The sequence below is a fragment of the Erythrolamprus reginae genome, chromosome 1 (assembly GCF_031021105.1).
Source record: "Erythrolamprus reginae isolate rEryReg1 chromosome 1, rEryReg1.hap1, whole genome shotgun sequence".
NCBI lineage: Eukaryota > Metazoa > Chordata > Lepidosauria > Squamata > Dipsadidae > Erythrolamprus > Erythrolamprus reginae.
This window is the reverse complement of record NC_091950.1, coordinates 326,886,054-326,907,917: the sequence shown is the minus strand read 5'-3', so window position 1 is coordinate 326,907,917 and position 21,864 is coordinate 326,886,054. Positions and strand designations below refer to the sequence as shown.

Sequence of the window (21,864 nt, the reverse complement as noted above, 5' to 3'; positions counted from 1 at the left end):
ACAAGAAGCAATGGGTGAAAACTATACAAGGAGAGAAGTAACCTAAAACTAAGGAGAAATTTCCTGACAGTTAGAACAATTAATCAGTGGAACAGCTTGCCTCCAAAAGTTGTGAATGCTCCAACACTGGAAGTTTTTAAGAAGATGTTGGATAGCCATCTGTCTGAAGTAGTGTAGGGTTTCCTGCAGGGGGTTAGACTAGAAGACCTCCAAGGTCCCTTCCAACTCTATTGCTGTTACAGTGATCCCTCGAGTATCGCGAGGGTTACGTTCCAAGACCCCTCGCGATACTCGATTTTTCGCGATATAGTGGTGCGGAAGTAAAAACACCATCTGCGCATGCGCGCCCTCGCGCATGTGCAGATGGTGTTTTTTACTTCCGCACTTGGGAAGACCCCCGCCCAACAGCTGAGGACCCGCCTGCCCGCCGCCGCACCGCTCGTGCCGCCGCTGCTGGCGCGAGCAACGCCGCTTCCCAGCTGAGTGGCGCGAGCAACGGCGTGGGTGGGCGAAGGGCGGGCGCGCGGACAAGGGGCGCACGAGCGGCGTGGCGGCCGAACAAACGGCGGCCGCACGAGCAACGCAAGCGGCGTGGCGGCCGGACAAATGGCGGCCGCGCCTGGCGGCAGCACGAGCAACACGAACGGCGTGGCGGCCGAACAAACGGCGGCCGCACGAGCAACGCAAGCGGCGTGGCGGCCGGACTAATGGCGGCCGCGCCTGGCGGCAGCACGACACACAAACAGCGTGGCGGCCGAACAAACGGCGGCCGCACGAGCAACGCAAGCGGCGTGGCGGCCGGACAAATGGTGGCCGCGCCTGGCGGCAGCACGAGCAACACGAACGGCGTGGCGGCCAAACAAACGGCGGCCGCACGAGCAACGCAAGCAGCGTGGCGGCCGGACAAACGGATTCTCCTCCGACCTGCCCTCACCTTAGCTTCCAGCTGATGCTTCGATCCTTGGAAGAGGCCAGAGCGCCTTTCTGCACCACACTCTGCGCTCGGGTTCCTTTCCGGAAGATGGAAGTTTCTCTCCTTCCATCCTTTCTAGCAATACAATACTCGATGGTTAAAACCATTTTAACCATCGAGTATTGTATTGCTAGAAAGGATGGAAAGAGAGAAACTTCCATCTTCCGGAAAGGAACCCGAGCGCAGAGTGTGGTGCAGAAAGGCGCTCTGGCCTCTTCCAAGGATCGAAGCATCAGCTGGAAGCTAAGGTGAGGGCAGGTCGGAGGAGAATCCGTTTGTCCGGCCGCCACGCCGCTTGCGTTGCTCGTGCGGCTGCCGTTTGTTCGGCCGCCACGCCGTTTGTGTTGCTCGTGCTGCCGCCAGGCGCGGCCGCCATTTGTCCGGCCGCCACGCCGCTTGCGTTGCTCGTGCGGCCGCCGTTTGTTCGGCCGCCACGCTGTTTGTGTTGCTCGTGCTGCCGCCAGGCGCGGCCGCCATTTGTCCGGCCGCCACGCCGCTTGCGTTGCTCGTGCGGCCGCCGTTTGTTCGGCCGCCACGCTGTTTGTGTTGCTCGTGCTGCCGCCAGGCGCGGCCGCCATTTGTCCGGCCGCCACGCCGCTTGCGTTGCTCGTGCGGCCGCCGTTTGTTCGGCCGCCATGCCGTTTGTGCTGCTCGTGCTGCCGCCAGGCGCGACCGCCATTTGTCCGGCCGCCACGCCGCTTGCGTTGCTCGTGCGGCCGCCGTTTGTTCGGCCGCCACGCCGCTCGTGCGCCCCTTGTCCGTGCGCCCGCCCTTCGCCCACCCACGCCGTTGCTCGCGCCACTCAGCTGGGAAGCGGCGTTGCTCGCGCCAGCAGCGGCGGCACGAGCGGCGCGGCGGCCGGACAAGCGGCGGGCAGGCGGGTCCTCAGCTGCTGGGCGGGGGTCTTCCCAAGTGTCCGGCCGCCATGCTGTTCGTGTTGCTCGTGCTGCCGCCAGGAGCGGCCGCCGTTTGTCCGGCCGCCACGCCGCTCGTGTGCCCAATGTCCGCGCGCCCGCCTTTCGCCCGCCCACGCCGTTGCTCGCGCCACTCAGCTGGGAAGCAACGCTGGGGTTTCCCCGCCGCCCACGCAAAGGGGAAACCCCGGCAAGAGGGGGAAGACCCAGGGAAGCCGCCCAGCAGCTGATCTGGCCAGGGGGAAGCAAACTCCACCATCTACGCATGCGTGGCCATAGGAAAAAAAAATGGCGCACATGCGCAGATGGTGTTGTTTACTTCCGGGTTGAAAAATCGCGATATAGCGTTTCGCGAAGATCGAGATCGCGAAACTCGAGGGATCACTGTATTTGTTACGTTTAGAATGCAACACTGGTTCACATAGTAGTAGTGCATATGTACACCGAAATGGCCACTTCTAAAAAGGAGTCCTTGCATGTTTGTTCTGAAAAAGCCCTTTAATTAAGAAATGTAAGAAAGAGGGATTATCACACATTTTATTTATTTAGATAAAATGTATTGCAAAATAAGTAGATTTGGTCCCTTTGCAACTAATAATATTAAAAGTGATTTCTCCTTTGGAACAACCATCTTATCGCCAAGGGAACTATTTAGAAAATTATATAGAAATTTGCCTGCTTAAATGAACAATTTAATTTCTCTTTCTCCTCTATTCTTAGGTGAATGAATAAATAATAACCACATAGCATGATGTAGGCAATCCTTTTTTAGTGATTGCCTCAGATCATGGGTGTCAAATTCGCTGTGTCGCGTGACATTTCATTTTCCCCATTCGCGCAGGTGGGGTGAGCGTAGCCTGTGTGTGACGCATGTGGCTAAGGGCTGCAAGTAACACCTCTGCCTCAGAGAATGATCATTTGTATTTACAAGAGTGATGAAAAAGCTTGCGGCCAAGCCTAACATTTATGACCTTCACAGGTCGGTAAAGCAAAGAAAAGCTGAAGTAACATCATAAGAACAGTTGTACAGTGCTTCCTCTACCTAAGAACGCCTTTACTTATGAACTTTTCTAGATAAGAACCGGGTGTTCAAGATTTTTTTGCCTCTTCTCAAGAACCATTTTCTACTTACAAACCCGAGGCTCCAAAACTGTAACTGGGAAAGGCAGGGAGAAGCCTCCATGGGGCCTCTCTAGGAATCTCTTGGGAGGAAAGAGGGCGGGAAAAGGTGGAGAGAAGCCTCCATGGGGCCTCTCTAGGAATCTCCTGGGAGGAAACAGGGCCTCCACCCTCCCTGTAGTTTCCCCATTCGCACGCATTATTTGCTTTTACATTGATTCCTATGGGAAAAATTGCTTCTTCTTACAAACTTTTCTACTTAAGAACCTGGCCGCGGAACAAATTAAGTTCATAAGTAGAGGTACCACTATATTTTAATAATAATAATAATAATAATAATTTATTAGATTTGTATGCCGCCCCTCTCCGAAGTCTCATTTGGCTCAGCGACCAAATTGCCAATTCCACTTGTGATGTTTATCAAGGACCACCTATTGTTTTGTGTCACATATGAAAAAAAATATGATTTGCTGAGTTTCTTTTTACAATATAAAATCCCATAAGAGATCTGCATGAGAGGAATACCATAATAATAAGAAATCGTATGTTTGCTTTTAAACAGGTCGAGAAGAATTTTGAAACACGTTAAGTGTTATGCCAGAACATATTAGCGATATTCCATCTATGCTGACCCAGCGAATGAAATGAGACTGAAGTCGGCCAGAAAGCTTACCATCTTGACATAAGCAATGTTCCTCCTTATTGCTATTCCAATCAGCATTTTGGGAATATTTGGAAATATAGTGGTTATTATTTTGCTTTATTATAGGATTAAGAAGACCAGGTTTATCGTATATGTTTTACATATAACTATTTCTGATCTTGGTATTTTAATCTATCTATATACTTATTTTATGCTATTTGTGAAACCAAGTATTCTTAGTGCACCTATATCCTTTCTAATGGAACTTGTATATGCCATTGGATACAATGCCAGCTTCTATATGTTAACAGCTCTCTGCTTCGAAAGGTATTTATCTATTTTTCACTTTACCTGGTATCAATGTCATCGGCCAGAACAACTTTCATTTGCTTCTGTCAGCACATTGTGGGCATTTTCTGGCCTGGTAGCACTTTTGAAATACTTTTCTTGTTATCCAAGGTTCTACATATTCTTGGAGGAAGATAATTTATGGTGTGGAATAACAAATCTATTCCAAATATTTATTGAGTTCCTGATTTTTATTCCCATCATGGTTTTTTGCACTTTGGCTATTTTTATCAGAGCACAGAAAACCCCCCAGCAAACTCCTCCAGCAACACTTGATATGTGTATTATTGCTAGTGTTGTTGTTTTTCTTCTATTTGAAGCATCGGTTAAAATTTTAAATATTATTGAATTTTGGTTTGATGCAATACATGTACCAACATTTTCAGTTGCGGTATCATTTGACACTATAAACAGCAGTGTCAAACCGTATGTGTATTTTTTAATTGGAGGTTGTTTGAAGCAGCCTGCTGAGCCTCTTGAGGTTTTTCTTGAGACCGCTTTGCAAGATGAAAGAACAATAGTGGAGGGAACACAAATGCAGTAAAAACAATTTTCCAAAGGACCCTAGGACCCAAAGAAATATCCATAGAAGAATATATGATTGACTTACAATTCCAGTTCCAAAATAATGTATTCATTACTCCATATAGTATATCACCCAGGTCCATTAATTAAATCAGCCAAATGTTTTATTTGGATCACAACTCCTGCCATGCAAAATATCAGAATAAGGAATTCGGTGGCCAGGAAAGAAAGGTTCCTCTGAGGAGAGAATTTTAATTCTGCAAAGACTCTGCTGCAATTATGAACTGGGAGACCAAGAGCTCCTAAAGCAGGAAGCAAGAGGGAAAGAGAAGCAACTGTAGACTGCCTCTACACATGGAAGATTGGAAGGCGGCAGCAGCAGCAGAAGAGAAAGCTATGGTGTCAAAGGAACCTGGAAGCAGTGGAAAGAAAAATCTACAGATGGAAATAAAATGGCATTTGTATACCCCCTACGACTGACAGAAAAGGTTTATGTTTACACAAAGAGTATTCATCCCACATCTCCATCAGAAGGGGGCCCAATCTGAGGTTAGCCTAAAACACAATCTAAGTATTGCCCAGAAGATCATATGCTGCAACACTCTACCTGTCAATGACTACTTCAGCTTCAATCGCAACAACACAAGAGCACGCAACAGATTCAAACTTTATATTAACCGCTCCAAACTTGACTGTAAAAAATATGACTTCAGCAACCGAATTGTCGAAGCGTGGAACTCATTGCCAGACTCAGTAGTGTCAACCCATAACCCCCAACATTTTTCCCTTAGACTATCCACGATTGACCTCTCCAGGTTCCTTAGAGGTCAGTAAGGGGCGTGCATAAGTGCACCAGTGTGCCTTCCGTCCCCTGTCCAATTGTCTCTCCTTATCTCATTTATCTTTTCTTCCTTTCAAATATGTTCACCTATACTTTTATATCTTTTCTTCTATTCTTTTCTTTACTTATATTATTACATATCTTTCTGTTCAATGTGTATTATGTATTGGACAAAATAAATAAATAAATAAATAAATAAATAAAATAAATAAAATAAATAGTTGGGGGAAAGATCAGAAGCAATGTGAGAATATATTATTTTACTGAAAGAGTAGTAGATGCTTTGAACAAAGTTCCATCAGATGTGGTTGGTAAATCCACAGTAACTGAATTAAAACATGCCTGGGATAAACATATATCCATCCTAAGATAAAATACAGGAAATAGTATAAGGGCAGATTAGATGGACCATGAGGTCTTTTTCTGCCGTCAATCTTCTATGTTTCTAGGGGCTCTGGTAGGTACCAAGTGTTGCATCTTGACTTTGAGTTACATACATTGATAAAACACAACTCTTTAGAGTATAATGTACTGTTTTAAAGATCTTTAATTAATTAGAACAGGGGGGAGGGGAACCCCCAAACTCTTTGGATTTTGTATGTTTTGTAAATGTCATACACTTTTTCTTCATTTGAAACTTTATACCAATAATGACATAGTACTAGAAGATTCTGGCTGATGTAAATTTAAAGAATTCCCCCCCCCCAACTAAATCAGTAAATTGTAAGCAATGCAGTGCCTTTTTTAAAAAAAAATCAAGCTCAAAATCAGAAGCAAAAATAGATAATAATAATTTAAAAAGCGGCAGGATAAAACAGTTCTTAAATGAACTGCTAGAATTAAAACAGTGCTTCACCTGACAGGGGAAAAAGAATCTCAAGAAAAAAAAATTGAGTATTGGGTAGCCATTTCTGGAAAGACCAAAGGAGACAAAATAAAACACTTCACAAAACAGTTTAATGCTGTAACCCAAATAAAGGCTGGGCCTTTCACCTCTGCCATCTTTCTAAGGAAAAGAGGGATGATTCTTTCATAAAAGAGAAACAGGAGCAGGAATATCTGTAATATCTGTAAGGGGTTGTGGTAAATGGCAGTTGGGATCATATAATTGAAGCCCCTCCTTTTTGACATTTATGTATTTGTTTGTTTGTTTGTTTTGCCCAATTCCCAATAATACACAATGAAGGTTATAGAGGATATACTCAAGTAAAATATATTAGTGAAAGAATAGAAGTGAAAATATAGAAATAGCATATATCAATAAGAGAATAGAAGGATATTATGAGAGTAGAATAAGAAGAATAGAATAGAAGAATACTAGATACGATATATGCGATATAGGAGAGACAATAGGACAGGGGACGGGAGGCACGCTAGTGCACTTATGCACGCCTCTTACTGACCTCTTAGGAATCTGGAGAGATCGACCGTGGATAGTCTAAGGGTAAAATGTTGGGGGTTAGGGGAAGATACTACAGAGTCCGGTAATGAGTTCCACACTTCGACAACTAGATTACTAAAGTCGTATTTTTTACAGTCCAATTTGGAGCGGTTAATATTAAGCTTGTATCTGTTGTATGCTCTTGTGTTGTTGTGGTTGAAACTGAATTGGTCGTTGACAGGCAGGACATTGCAGCATATAATTTTGTGGGCAATACTTAGATCATGTTTAAGGCGTTGTAGTTGTAAGCTTTCTATACCCAGGATATTAAGTCTAGTTTCGTAGGGTATTCTGTTTCAGATGGAGGAGTGAAGGGCTCTTCTGGTGAAGTATCTTTGGCCATCTTTGAGGGCGTTAATGTCCGAGATGTGGTATGGTTTCCAAACAGATGAGCTGTAATCTAGGATGGGTCTGGTGAAAGTTTTGTAAACTCTGATAAGTAGTGTGAGATTGCCAGAGCAGAAGCTACATAGGATTAGATTAACAACTCTTGAAGCCTTCTTGGTGATAGTGTTGCAGTGGGATTTGATGCTTAGGTCTTTTGTTATTAGTACTCCTAGGTCTTTAACCAAGTAGGGGTTATCTGTGAAAATTTGTTTATTCAGTTTGTATTTGTAGTTCTGATTCTTTTTGTCGATGTGTAGGACAGAGCATTTGCTGGTTGAGATTTGGAGTTCCCATGTGTTAGACCAGTCAGAAACACAGTCTAGGTGTTTTTGGAGAGTAGTGTTATCGGTGGTGTTGAAAAGTTTAACATCATCTGCGAAGAGAACACAGCTGCTTGTGATGAGATCGCAAAGGCCATTGATGTAGAGCAGTGTTTCCCAACCTTGGCAACTTGAAGATATTTAGACTTCAACTCCCAGAATTCCCAGCCAGTGAATACTGGCTGGGGAATTCTGGGAGTTGAAGTCCAGATATCTTCAAGTTGCCAAGGTTGGGAAACACTGATGTAGAGAATGAAGAGTGTTGGTCCCAGTACGTTACCTTGGGATACACCGCTTTTAACAGGGATAGGAGTAGATATGGTGTTTCCTATTTTAACTACTTGTTTTCTGTTTGATAGGAATGCTGTAATCCAGCAGTGGAGGGATCCTGAGATGCCATAGGATTTGAGTTTTAGGAGTAGTTTTTCGTGGACCACTGAATCAAAGACTTTGCAGAAGTCAATATAGATTGCATCTATAGATTTTCCTTGATCAAGATGAGTTGTCCATATGTTTTTGCAGTGGAGGAGCTATAAGTTGCAGGATAGTTTTTTTCCTGAATCCAAATTGTTTGTTAGCAGATTATTAGTTTCAAGGTGGAGAGTAATTGATTGGTTTATAATTGATTCCATGACTTTGCATGGGACGCAGCATAGTGATATTGGTCTGTAGTTATCTACAAGAGAGGGCTCTCCTTTTTTGAAGATGGAGATGACCATTGATTTCGACCATGTCTTAGGAAGTGTGCTGGTGCTGAAGGATTTTTCAAAAATTATGCTCAGAAGTTCAGCTGTAGCAGAAGAGAGCTTTTTTAGGAAGTATGCACATAAACCCTCTGGTCCAACTGATAGAGAAGGTTTAAGGTCACATAATGCTTTTTCAACTCGATCTTCAGTGAAGTCTATTTGGGTTAGGTCGTTTAGAGAATTTGAGATGCGAGAGATGAAATTAGGGGATGCGCCGTTGCTGTTAACAAAGACAGAGCCAAAGAATGAGTTGAGGAGGTTAGCTTTAGATGTATCAGCGTGGTATTCTTTGTTGTTGGGTTCTTTGAGAGCTGGGATAGGCCTAGAGTCTTTGAGTTTGTTGTTGACAAAGTTGTAGAATGCTCAATTGGATTTGGTGCGTAGGTTTTCTTCTTCCATGCTGTGATAGTGGAGACATTCTGTTTTTATTTGGTTGCATATGCTTTTATAACGGCTTTTGAAATTTGCTACTTGTCCTTTTTTGGTTTTACACCAGAGGGATTTTTTTTTTTTTGTAATTTTCTTATTGAGATGGGGAGGTTATTTTTCTTGATTGGGGTAGATGTTAATGCTACGTAAAGTCTGATGATTATTTTCATCTCTAGCAAGAATGTGTTGTAGAGGTCATCAGTAGAGTTGCAGTTAGAGAATAGAGTTTGCCAGTTTAATGTTGAGAGATAGGTGTCAATGAGTTCATAGTTAGCTTCTTTGAAGTTGAATTTCGGTGTCGCATTGTTTGGGTGGATCTTAGTGTGGCTTAGGTTGAGATTGAAGTTAATCATGCAGTGGTCACTGTTGGAAAATGGTTCTTTTATTTGTAAGCCATATATTGTACTTTTGCTGTTGCAGAAAATGAGATCCAGACAGTTATCTAATCTAGTATTGTTAGTTACTAGTTGGTCAAGTGCCAGACTAGTGACGGTGTTATATATAGTAGAGTGGATAGGTTCGGTGCTACATTTATTAAAGGTCCAGGTAATGTGTGGTAGGTTGAGGTCTCCGAGGACGATGATGGGGTGTGGGCAGTGGGTAGCCCATGTTAGTAGTTAATTAGTGAAGGTAAAACAATTACTTTCCAAAAAAGTGTTAGAATATTCATGACTGGGAGAACCAGTGGTAACAAGGTCAGCCAATGAAGAGGCATAGCAACTAAGACAACCAATGAGAACTAAACACTTCTGAGTCATGATCATAAGTTGAGGACTACCAGTATTAGAAGCACATAAAAGTGAGGATTTAGAAATGCTCATTCAAAAGAAAAAAAGAAAGAAATCTAGCTAAGTACTCTGTTGTAAAAGTACAATTTGAATGATGATCAGTTGAAAGCAACATTGTGGGTCTCAGGGATTCCCAATAATTTGGAGCTAATGACAACAGCCACCATCTGGAATTTTACTTTGTTGTTGGTTCACTCAGAAAAAGGGGACTTGTCCATTCAAAAATGATTGTCATGGTAAACATGTTTCCTTGAAAAAATACAGAATGTTTATTAGAAAACTGCTATACAGCTTGTTGAAGTGGGTGTAACTACTGAGGTGACTCCACAATGAGGTAAGTTAACTTTTTAATGCAGATGCAAAACATCAATACAACAACTAAGCATAACTAGAACTGAGGCAATTCCCTTTGACACCTCGCTTTTATATGCGGCTAATAATACCCTCTAACCAATCATAACCTCTGAAGTTCCCCTAACAACACCCTCTAACCAATCATACCCTCTGAAGTTCCCCTAACAACACCCTCTAACCAATCATAACCTCTGAAGTTCCCCTAACAACACCCTCTAACCAATCATACCCTCTGAAGTTCCCCTAACAACACCCTCTAACCAATCATACCCTCTGAAGTTTCCACTGCTAGAGCAGCCCCTGGTGGTATTCAAATACATAACAAAATTGATAATGATTGGCTACGAGGGCAGCATGGCAGATTGAGCTCAGCCCTGCTTTTTCCAACACCAGCAAGCATGGCCAAATTAGGAGCCAATGAAGGGAATGGCTGCTTAGACCTCCTCTCCAAGTAAAGGAGAAGGGAAGGATCACTCACACGTGACCTCTTACAGGCACTCCTAGTGAAATCACAAAAAAGGATTCTCCAATGGGTTTGAGCAGTAAGGCAAGCTGTCATTTTTATTTTCAAATGCTAGATATCATATGCAGCCTAAAAAAGCATTATTGGAAATAAAGATACTCGGGACGATATTCTGTTTTTCAGTATTATCTACCTCCGAGAAACAATTGGAAAAATTAAAAAATAAAAAGCAAAAGAGAAACAAAGCACTTTTACAGTCTGGCTGACAGACACATTACAAGTGGTCATACATGATGTATAAATAATGTCTTTAGCCTACGACAGGGATAGGCAAAGTTGCTTTTCTATGATTTGTGGACTTCAACTCCCAGAATTCCTGAGCCAATCATGCTAAGTCAGGAATTCTGGGAGTTGAAGTACACGTGTCATAGAAGAGCCAACTTTGCAACCTCTCTGAGGCAGTGGATCCAGGAGAGCTCCCTGGTTTACTGAGGAACTTCAGGAGATGAAGTGCCAGAAGAGACTTCTAGAGCGACGCTGGAGGGCCAGTAAATCCGAAACTGACCGAACAGTATTAAGAGTCTACATTAGGACTTATCTAGTGGCGATACAGGCGACAAAATGCTCACATCTTTCCACACTTATTGCATCTGCGGAATCGCGCCCAGCCACCCGTTTAGGGCGACTCACTTCGTTCTTGATATGGAGGGAGTAGACAAGCCCTTGCAGGATAGAGCTGAGGAATTGGTCCAGTTTCTTGCAGATAAAGTTGCTCAGACTCGGATGGACCTGGACTCCGATTGGGCAATGTCGACCGAGATGATAGGGACAAGTATTAGTCCTGTTGTATGGAAAGAATTTGACCTGGTGACACCTGAGGAAGTGGACAAGGCCACCTGTTTACAGGACCTGTGCCCTTCCTGGCTGGTTCTGGCCAGTAGGAAGGTGATGCGCGGCTGGAACCAAGTGTTGATTAACACCTCGAGTGAGGGTCTTTCCCACAGTCTCTTAAGGAGGCTGTGGTGTGGCCCCTCCTCAAGAAGCCTTCCCTGGATCCAGCTGATTTAAAAAACTATCACCCAGTCTCCAACCTGCCTTTTATAGGTAAGGTTCTAGAGAAGGTGGTGGCTCTCCAGCTTCTACGATCCTTGGATGAGATCAATGTAGACCCGTATCAGTCGGGTTTCAGGCCCGACCACAGCACTGAAAACAGTTTGGTGACGCTAATGGATGATCTCTGGAAAGCCCAAGATGGGAGTCATTCCATGTTGGTTATGACCTATAAATCCCTACATGGCATTGGACCAGATTTCTTGCGAGACCGCCTCCTGCCGCATGAATCCCAGTGACTGGTTAAGTCCCACAGAGTCGGCCTTCTCCAGGTCCTGTCAACTAGACAATGTCATTTGGAGGGACCTAGGGGAAGAGCTTTCTCTGTGGGGACCCTGGCCCTCTGGAATCGGCTCCTCATGGAGATTCATACTGCCCCCGCCCTCTTTGTCTTTAGTAAGAGTCTTAAGACTCATTTATGTCACCAGGCTTGGGCCGATTATCCTTAGTCCCTGGCCAAGGAATGATTGTATGGTTGTGGTACGAATAGGTTGATTGATTTTAATATAACTAGGGATTTTAGATAGTTATGTAATTTTAATTTAATTGGATTTAATCTTATTGTAGCCTACTGTTTTTTATATGTTGTAAGCCGCCGTCCTGTAAACAGGTGGCCCGAGTCTTCGGAGACGGACAGTGTAGAAATCCAATTAATAAAATAAATTAATAAAATTCCACCATCTTGGCTTTCTTTGATCTCTCAGCGGCTTTCAATACCATTGACCATGGTAACCTTCTGTGATGATTGGAGGGGCTGGGAGTAGGATGCACCGTTCTCCAGTGATTCTCCTCCTACCTCTCCGCTCGATCGCAGTCAGTATTGGGGGGTCAGAGGTCAACTCCTAGGACAGTCCTTTGTGGGTACCAAAGGGGTTGGTTCTCTCCCCCTCCTACATGAAACCGCTAGGTGGTATTTGTCCTAATTAGGAGGAGCATAAGCCCAATTGTAAAACAGAGTCGACTGACGAGTCAGTCGAGGTGACTGGGGCTAAACGTCTTTGTCTATTTGTCTGGGGGGAGTTTGACTTGGGGACACCTGATGAAGTGGACAAGGCCATTGGAGCTGTGAGTTCCGCCACCTGTCTACTGGATCCATGTCCCTCTTGGTTGGTTTCGACCAGTCGAGAGGTGACACGGAGCTGGGTCCAGGAGATTGTCAATGCCTCCTTGGGGAGGGGGTCCTTTCTGGCTACTTATAAGGAGGCACTTGTGTGCCCCCTCCTCAAGAAGCCTTCCCTGGACCCAGCCGTGCTTAATAACTACCGTCCAGTCTCCAACCTTCCCTTTATGGGGAAGGTTGTTGAGAAGATGGTGGCGCTTCAACTCCAACGGTCCTTGGAAGAAGCCGATTATCTAGGTCCTCAACAGTCTGGATTCAGGCCCGGTTACAGCACGGAAACTGCTTTGGTCGCGCTGATGGATGATCTCTGGCGGGCCCGGGACAGGGGCTTGTCCTCTGTCCTGGTGCTTCTTGACCTCTCAGCAGCTTTCGATACCATTGACCATGGTATCCTTCTGCGCCGGCTGCAGGGGTTGGGAGTGGGAGGCACTGTTCTTCAGTGGTTCTCCTCCTACCTCTCCAGTCAGTCGCAGTCAGTGTTAGTGGGGGGCTCAGAGGTCGACCTCTAGGTCTCTCCCTTGTGGGGTGCCTCAGGGGTCGATCCTCTCACCCCTGCTATTTAATATCTACATGAAACCGCTGGGTGAGATCATCCAAGGGCATGGGGTGAGGTATCATCAATATGCCGATGATACCCAGTTATACATCTCCACCTCATGTCCAGTCAACGAAGCAGTGGAAGTGATGTGCCGGTGCCTGGAGGCTGTTGGGGCGTGGATGGGTGTCAACAAACTCAAACTCAACCCAGACAAAAGGGAGTGGCTGTGGGTCTTGCCTCCCAACGACAACCCCATCTGTCCGTCCATTACCCTGGGGGGAGAATCATTGACCCCCTCAGAGAGGGTTCGCAACTTGGGCGTCCTCCTCGATCCACAGCTCACATTAGAGAAACATCTTTCAGCTGTGGCGAGGGGGGCGTTCGACCAGGTTCGCCTGGTGCACCAGTTGCGACCCTATTTGGACCGGGAGTCACTGCTCACAGTCACTCATGCCCTCATCACCTCGAGGCTCGACTACTGTAACGCTCTCTACATGGGGCTACCTTTGAAAAGTGTTCGGAAACTTCAGATCGTGCAGAATGCAGCTGCGAGAGCAATCATGAGCTTTCCCAAATATGCCCATGTTACACCAACACTCTGCAGTCTGCATTGCTTGCCGATCAGTTTCCGGTCACAATTCAAAGTATTGGTTATGACCTATAAAGCCCTTCATGGCACCGGACCAGATTATCTCAGGGACCGCCTTCTGCTGCACAAATCCCAGCGACCAGTTAGGTCCCAGAGAGTGGGTCTTCTCCGGGTCCCGTCAACTAAACAATGTCGCTTGGCGGGACCCAGGGGAAGAGCCTTCTCTGTGGTGGCCCCTGGAACCAACTCCCCCCAGAGATTAGAATTGCCCCCACCCTCCTTGCCTTTCGTAAGCTGCTTAAAACCCACCTCTGCCGCCAGGCATGGGGGAATTGAGATCCTCTTTCCCCCTAGGCCTTTACAATTTTATGCATGGTATGTCTCTATGTATGTTTGGTTTTTATAATAATGGGTTTTTAACTGTTTTTAGTATTGGATTATTATTATATGCTGTTTTATTATTGCTGTTAGCCGCCCCGAGTCTCTGGAGAGGGGCGGCATACAAATCCAATAAATAAATAAATAAATAAATTTGCAGTCTATGATGATACCATTTAGCAATTCAAATGAAATAAATTCATTAGGTAGCCATATGGATGATGGCATTGCAATTAAATATTGGGCTTTGAGACATGAAAAAATGTGTCATGATTTTCAACTGGGTCAAAACGGGAGAAAATGATTCAGCTGTGGGGTAGATAAACCGTACCGTATATTAATCATTATAATTTCTCATTGAAAGGTGCAAATGTAGAAACGTAACATTAAAAGCTTTATGTACACCACGTGCACAATTATTAGCCAAGTGAGTATTTTGACCATATTATATTTCGTATGCATGTTTTCCACTTACCGTATAAACTTACCGTGTTTTTTGGAGTGAAAGATGCTTTTTCCTCCCTAAGAGACTGAAAATTTGGGTGCGTCTTTATACTTGTTTTTATAAATGTAGCTTTTTTGAAGCTTCCCCCCCCCCAGCCCTAATGTACTAACAATCTTCTTGGTTTCCTACTCACTCCGATGGAGGGTTTTTTTCCCCAGCCCTATGTCTTTGCAGGCTTGGTTTCATTCCTACTCCCTTTGAAGGCTTTTTCAGCCCTAACCAGTGTTCTGTCGGGCTCTCTGGTAGACTCCTCCCCAAAATTCACAGGTACAAATTTCAGACACACACACGTTTGAAAATTCAAAACAATGTTCTTTATAATGAAAATTCACTTAAACTAAGCCCTCTTTTGGTATAGCAAAGAGCACTCGTCTCCAAACAAACTGGTAATTTGTACAAGTCCCTTATCAGTTCTGTGATACTTAGCTTGCAGCTGTGAGGCAATTCACAGTCCTTCTTCTTTCACAAAGTGAAACACACTTTGCTCTGGTTTAGTTTCAAAGCGGGGAAAAATCAGCACACAAAAGTCAAAGTCAGCAAAGCAGTCGCAAAACACAACCATCAGATAATCCTCCACAATGGCCAAACCCACAGGCTGCTATTTATAGCAGCCTCACTAATTACCACAGCCCCACCCAACCACAGGTGGCCTCATTTTCTTTGATAATAATCTCTCAGTTGTCGCTCTCCGCATGCGTGGCTGTATCATTAACTCTTGTTCTAAATCCAAGGAGGAGCTAGATAATTGATCTCCTTCTGAGCTGCCTGCCACACTCTCCTTCTCCCTGTCACTCATGTCTTCTTGGTCAGAGGAGCCTTCATCAGCAGATTCCACCGGGGGCGGGAGGGCAAAACAGGCCTGCAGCATGTGTATGTCTCCCCCACATCCACAGTCCTTGGGGCAGGAGCTGGGCCAGAGCTAACCACAACAACCAGGGTATAAAATAATGTGCTGAATCTGAACAGTCTAAGGACACTAGTCAGATGAATACCTGGTATTCCCCGATTTTCCTCCCCGCAAAGTAAGCTGCGTCTTATACTCTGAAAAATATGATAAATGCTTAGTGGATATAAGCATTATCAGGTGATGTGTATTTGTGTAATGAGAGATGGCCTGGCCTAAGGATATCAACATCCTATATGTGTGCATAATTATTAGGTGTTGTGGTTGGCTCTGGTCCAGCCCCTGCCCCAGGGAATGTGGAGGTGGTTGTAGGGGAAACTTCAACATGTCATAGGCCTGTGTTACTGCCGACAGAGTCAGCTCAGAGTTTAGTTTCCTCGGACGAAGAAGAAAGTGGGAATGACTTGGAAGAGGGGGGCTTGGCACACAGCCCAGGCAGTCAATCTCCATTATCTTCCATTGATTCGGATGAAGATGTCTTGGACCCACGCAAGCGCAGAAGTATGCGTAGAAGAGACCAAGTAAGGACATATTACAGGAGATAAGAGAGGCCACCTGTGTTTGGGTGGGGCTCCAGTAATTAGGGCTGCTGCTATAAATAGCAGCATGTGGGTTTGGCCGTTGTGGAAGCGTATCTGATCGCAGTTCTTCAGGAATCCTGTGTTGCTGTTTTCTGGACTTTGTTGATTTTTTACGCCTTTGAAACCAAAGCAGAGCAACGTGTGTGTGTGTGTCTCACTTCGTTGGAAGAAGAAGGGGTGTGAAGTTTCTTCACAGCTGCTAGCTAAGTACTTAATGACTGCTTAAGGGAAATTGTACAGACTACCCGGTTGTTTTGGGACGAGTGCTCTTTGCAATACAAAAAGAGTGCTTAGTTTATTTTGAATTTTGTGATAAAGAACATTGTTTTGAAATTTCAAACGTGTGTGTGTCTGAAATTTGTACCCTTGAATTTTCCGGAGGCTCCTACCAGAGAGCCTGGCAGAACATTAAGCAGCTTATTTTCCTCAAGCAAAATGGGCTAAAAGAAGAGATTTAACTGACTTTGAAGTCAAAAATTATAAAGCCTTTCAGAGGGATGTGGCATTCTTTAAATTCCTAAGATATTGGGGTGTGATCATAGAAACATCAAACGTTTTGTTGCAAATAGTAAACAGGGTTGCAAGAAACGTATTGAGAAAAAAAAGACACTCCTTAACTGCCAAAGATTTGAGTTGAATGAAACATGAAGTTATCAGGATCCCATTATCTCCCAGTCCTGTCATATTTCAGAACTGCAATCTACCTGGGGTGCCCAGAAATACAAAATATTTAGTGCTCGGAGGTAAGGAAGGTTGAAATCCAACCACACTGAACAAGACACATAAGTTGAAATGGCAAGACTGGTTCAAAAAGTATCTGAAGATGGATTTTTGAAAGGTTTCATGGACTGATGAGAGTGATTCTTGATGGACCAGATGGATGGACCTGTGGCTGGATCAGTAATGGGCAAAGAGCTTCCACTTAGACTCAGATACCAATTAGGTGGAGGTGATGTACTGCTATGGGCTAGTATTATTGAAGATGGAACTAATTGGACCTTTTTTGGGTTGAACATGGACTCAAAACGAACTCCCAAACCAGCTGCCAGTTTTTAGAAGACATTTTCTTCAATCAATGGTACAGGAAAAAGTCTTCATTTTTCAAGACCATGATTTTTATGCTTCATTGTATTGCATCGAAATACTCCACTTAAGGCTAGCTAATAAAGGCCTTAAAGATGAAAGAATAATGACCTGCCTCTCTTCCTCACCTGACCTAAACCCTATTGAGAACTTATGGGCTCTTCTGATGGATGATCTCTGGCGGGCCCGGGACAGGGGCTTGTCCTCTGTCCTGGTGCTTCTTGACCTCTCAGCGGCTTTCGATACCATCGACCATGGTATCCTTCTGCGCCAACTGGAGGGGCTGGGAGTGGGAGGCACTGTTCTCCAGTGGTTCTCCTCCTACCTCTCCGGTCGGTCGCAGTCGGTGTTAGTGGGGGGTCAGAGGTCGACCTCTAGGTTTCTCTCTTGTGGGGTACCTCAGGGGTCGGTCCTCTCCCCCCTGCTATTTAATATCTACATGAAACCGCTGGGTGAGATCATCCAAGGGCATGGGGTGAGGTATCATCAATATGCGGATGATACCCAGTTGTACATCTCCACCCCATGTCCAGTCAACAAAGCAGTGGAAGTGATGTGCCGGTGCCTGGAGGCTGTTGGGGACTGGATGGGTGTCAACAAACTCAAACTCAATCCAGTCAAGACGGAGTGGCTGTGGGTAGTGCCTCCCAAGGACAATTCCATCTGTCCATCCATCCATTACCCTGGGGGGGGGGGAAATTATTGACCCCCTCAGAGAGGGTGCGCAACTTGGGCGTCCTCCTCGATCCACAGCTGATATTGGAACATCATCTTTCGGCTGTGGCGAGGAGGGCATTTGCCCAGGTTTGCCTGGAGCACCAGTTGCGGCCCTATTTGGACAGGGAGTCATTGCTCACAGTCACTCATGCCCTTATCATCTCGAGGTTCGATTACTGCAACGCTCTCTACATGGGGCTACCTTTGAAAAGTGTTCGGAAACTCCAGATCGTGCAGAACGCGGCCGCGAGAGCCATCGTGGGGCTTCCCAGATTCGCCCACGTATCTACAACACTCCGTGGCTTGCATTGGCTGTCGATCAGTTTCCAGTCACAATTCAAAGTGTTGGTCATGACCTTTAAAGCCCTACATGGCATTGGACCAGAGTACCTCTGGAACCGCCTGCTACCGCATGAATCCCAGCGGCCGATAAGGTCCCACAGAGTTGGCCTTCTCCGGGTCCCGTCGACTAAACAATGTCGTCTGGCGGGCCCCAGGGGAAGAGCCTTCTCTGTGGTGGCCCTGGCCCTCTGGAATCAACTCCCCCCGGAGATTAGAACTGCTCCCACCCTCCTTGTCTTCCATAAACTACTTAAGACCCACTTATACCGCCAAGCATGGGGGATTTGAGACACCTTTCCCCCAGGCTGATTATAATTAATGTTTGGTATGTATGTGTTTTAATTATGATAGGGTTTTTAGTTTTCTTTAATATTAGATTTGTGCCAGTATATTGTTTTTTATCGTTGTTGTGAGCCGCCCCGAGTCTTCGGAGAGGGGCGGCATACAAGTCTAATAAATTATTATTATTATTATTATTATTATTAAATGGAAGATTTATGGTGAAGGAAAACAGTAAACCTCTTTAAAAAGGGTCTGGGAGGCTGTGATTGCTGCTGCACAAAAAGATGATCATCAACAGATCAAGAAACTGACTAACTCCACGAATGGAAGGCTTATGTCTATTATTGAAGGGTGGTTATATTGATCACCATTTATTTTGAACTGTCAGAATTGTTTATAAATTTTGAGTTGTTTATTGTTATCACTTTAACATAAGAAAATAAATTAATGAGATGGGAAACTTTTAATTGTTCATTGTTCGATAATTCTGCACAGTAATAGTTGCCGAATAATTGTGCACGCATATCCTCCTACAAAAGCTATAACCACATTTTTACTTTCTTAAATATTAATGTTTAAGGTTATACAGTATTAACAGTTCCACCCCATCCTGCCTGCTGCCTAAAGGATTAATGTTACTTACCTTAGCAGTATTAACATTTTCGATAGACTGAGAACACTGTAGCTGTTGAATAATGAAACTAATCCTCCAAAAATACAGCTTGCCTAATAATTATGCACACAGTATATTACAAGAAATTGCACGTAAAGCAATGTAGATTAAAATGAATGAAAAATGAAGTAATATATACAATCCAACACAAGCAACACAGATTAAAGTGAGACTAGTCCATATGCTTTAATTTAAAAGTTATTGTGTAAGTACTAGTTGTTAATATATTTAAACCTCCTTTCAAATTATCGCTGGTTTCTAAGCTGCATATAGATAAACCAGAGAAGATGCCGCTTAAAAAGAAATAAAAATTAAGTCATGGCGACCCTGCTTCTTTTACATTATACATCATCTATTCCTGTTTGGAAATTAAGACACTCTGTGCTCAAACCAGGACAAAATTTACAATGGAAACAGATTCAGGATGATGCTTTTTTGAGCATAATTAAACTGTGGTTAACAGTTGCTGTGAGGTCACAGGATTCTCATTCTGTTGCTCCATATATCATCACAGGCGCCTCGGTCATAGAATTAGATGGTTATGATGAACCAAAAAACTGATCAGACAGTTGAAAAAAAATTGGGTGATAACCATGGTAGCCTTTACAGATTTATTAGAGGCATTCTAGGAATTTGTGTAATTGTGTATAAGGTATTTTATAATTTGATTGTAATACTTAACCAGTAATGAGACTGTTAGAAAGAAATCACTGCACTACAAATAGAATAGTCCTTATAACAGCTGGAAAGAAGTTTGGAACTGACACAAATGAGAATAATTATGTTCTCTTTTGGTGTTTTCTCCAGAAATAAGGTTAATGTGTTGACCACTCCTGTCTTTCCTAACCCATTTGTTATTCCTCATGACTCAAGAGCAATTGTGTATTGGTTTCAGAGAGACAGAGTTAAGAATTTGATCTCCAGGTGATCTTTAAGTAGATACTGATAGGCTCCAATGGAAGTTATTTTACATAATCAGTGTCTTAGTAGGTGGTTGTTGAAAGTTTCAGCAAAGGTTAAGATTTTACGAATGGAGATCCTGCAGTCTTCCCAATGTTCCCAAACTGCAAGTCCCTGCATTCCTTCCCATTGCCAGTATTGCCAATTAATAAGACCTAAAAGCAGTAATGGGCAGCCAAAATTTTTACTGCCATTGTGGGTGTGGCTTATTTTGTGAGTGTGGCTTAATGGTCATGTGACTGGGTAAGAGTGGCTTGCCAGCCATGTGACCAGGTGGGAATGGCGTGAACGATCATCGTCGTTCAAGTGAACTGTTAAGTCCTTGACTTACAACCTTACCAGTGTCGCTCGCTGGGGTGACAATTTGCTTCGCGTTTCCCGCGCTCTCCTTCCTGGCTCGCCTCAGGCTGGGTAGCTAGGCAAACAGGTGCTGCCACAAGCATAAATGATGCCAACACCGTTTCCACCCAAGCCTTCTGCTTGCACCTCAGGTGGGAGGTGGCCAGGTAAGTCTGGAGGGGAGCTGGGCAGGAGAGAGGGAAGTTCATCCGAGGCCAGGAAGGAGGAAAGAGGAAAAAAGCAAGGAGTGCAGACGCAGCAGCAGCAGCAGGGGAAAAAAGGAGAGCCAAGCCAAGCCCAGTAATCCAGGAAGTGACAGCCACTGATCAGCTGGAGATGCACACAAATCCTCATTTCCACCGGTGGAACTGTGTTCCACCCCATCCTGCCTGCTGCCCACCTCTGCCTAAAGGATTATTGTTACTTACCTTAGCAGTAGTAAAAGAGGTAATTATAATCATTTCAATTAGCCCCAGTCCAGTAAAAGAAATTGCTAAAATCTGACCTCTAGAACGTGCAACATTTCTGTTGTTTGCTGGTTGCCCTGGTTTGTGTGAGAATCATTGGGCATGAAAAAGAACATTTAACATTTAAGCATAAACCTAGATACATTAACAGAATAATGTTGTAAACCTAGATGCAATAACAGAGGGATGGAATCGAGATCACGTCAAGTGTTAATACCACTTCATAAGGCTTTAGTAAGGCCACACTTGGAATACTGCATTCAGTTTTGGTCGCAATGATGCAAAAAGGATGTTGAGAATTTAGAAAAAGTGCAGAGAAGAACGACAAAGATAATTAGGGGACTGGAGGCTAAAACATATAAAGAAGGATTGCAAGAACTGGGCATGGCTTCCCCAGAAAATGATCATTTACAAGAGTGATGAAAAAGCTTGCGGCCAAGCCTAACATTTACGACCTTTGCAGGTCGGTAAAGCAAAGAAAAGCTGAAGTAACATCATAAGAATAGTTGTACAGTGCTACCTCTACCTAAGAACGCCTTTACTTACGAACGGTTCTAGATAAGAACCGGTTGTTCAAGATTTTTTTGCCTCTTCTCAAGAACCGTTTTCTACTTACAAACCTGAGCCTCCAAAACTGTAACCGGAAAAGGCGGGGAGAAGCCTCTGTGGGGCCTCTCTAGGAATTGCCTGGTAGGAAGTAGGACTGGAAAAGGCAGGGAGAAGCCTACATGGGGCCTCTCTAGGAATCGGCTGGGAGGAGACATGGCCCCCACTCTCCCTGTAGTTTCCCCAATCGCACGCTTTATTTGCTTTTACATTGATTCCTATGGGATAAATTGCTTTTTACAAACTTTTCTACTTAAGAACCTGGTCGCAGAACGAATTAAGTTCATAAGTAGAGGTACCACTGTATTTTCATTTGGCTCAGCGACCAAACTGCCAATTCCACTTGTGATGTTTATCAAGGACTACCTGTTGTTTTGTG

The 21,864-nt window shown here is 44.4% G+C and overlaps 1 pseudogene; it reads left to right on the top strand.

Moving 5' to 3' along the window:
* Positions 1-3,695: 3,695 nt before the first annotated feature.
* On the top strand, positions 3,696-4,565 carry LOC139152872 (proto-oncogene Mas-like; annotated as a pseudogene).
* Positions 4,566-21,864: the final 17,299 nt, after the last annotated feature.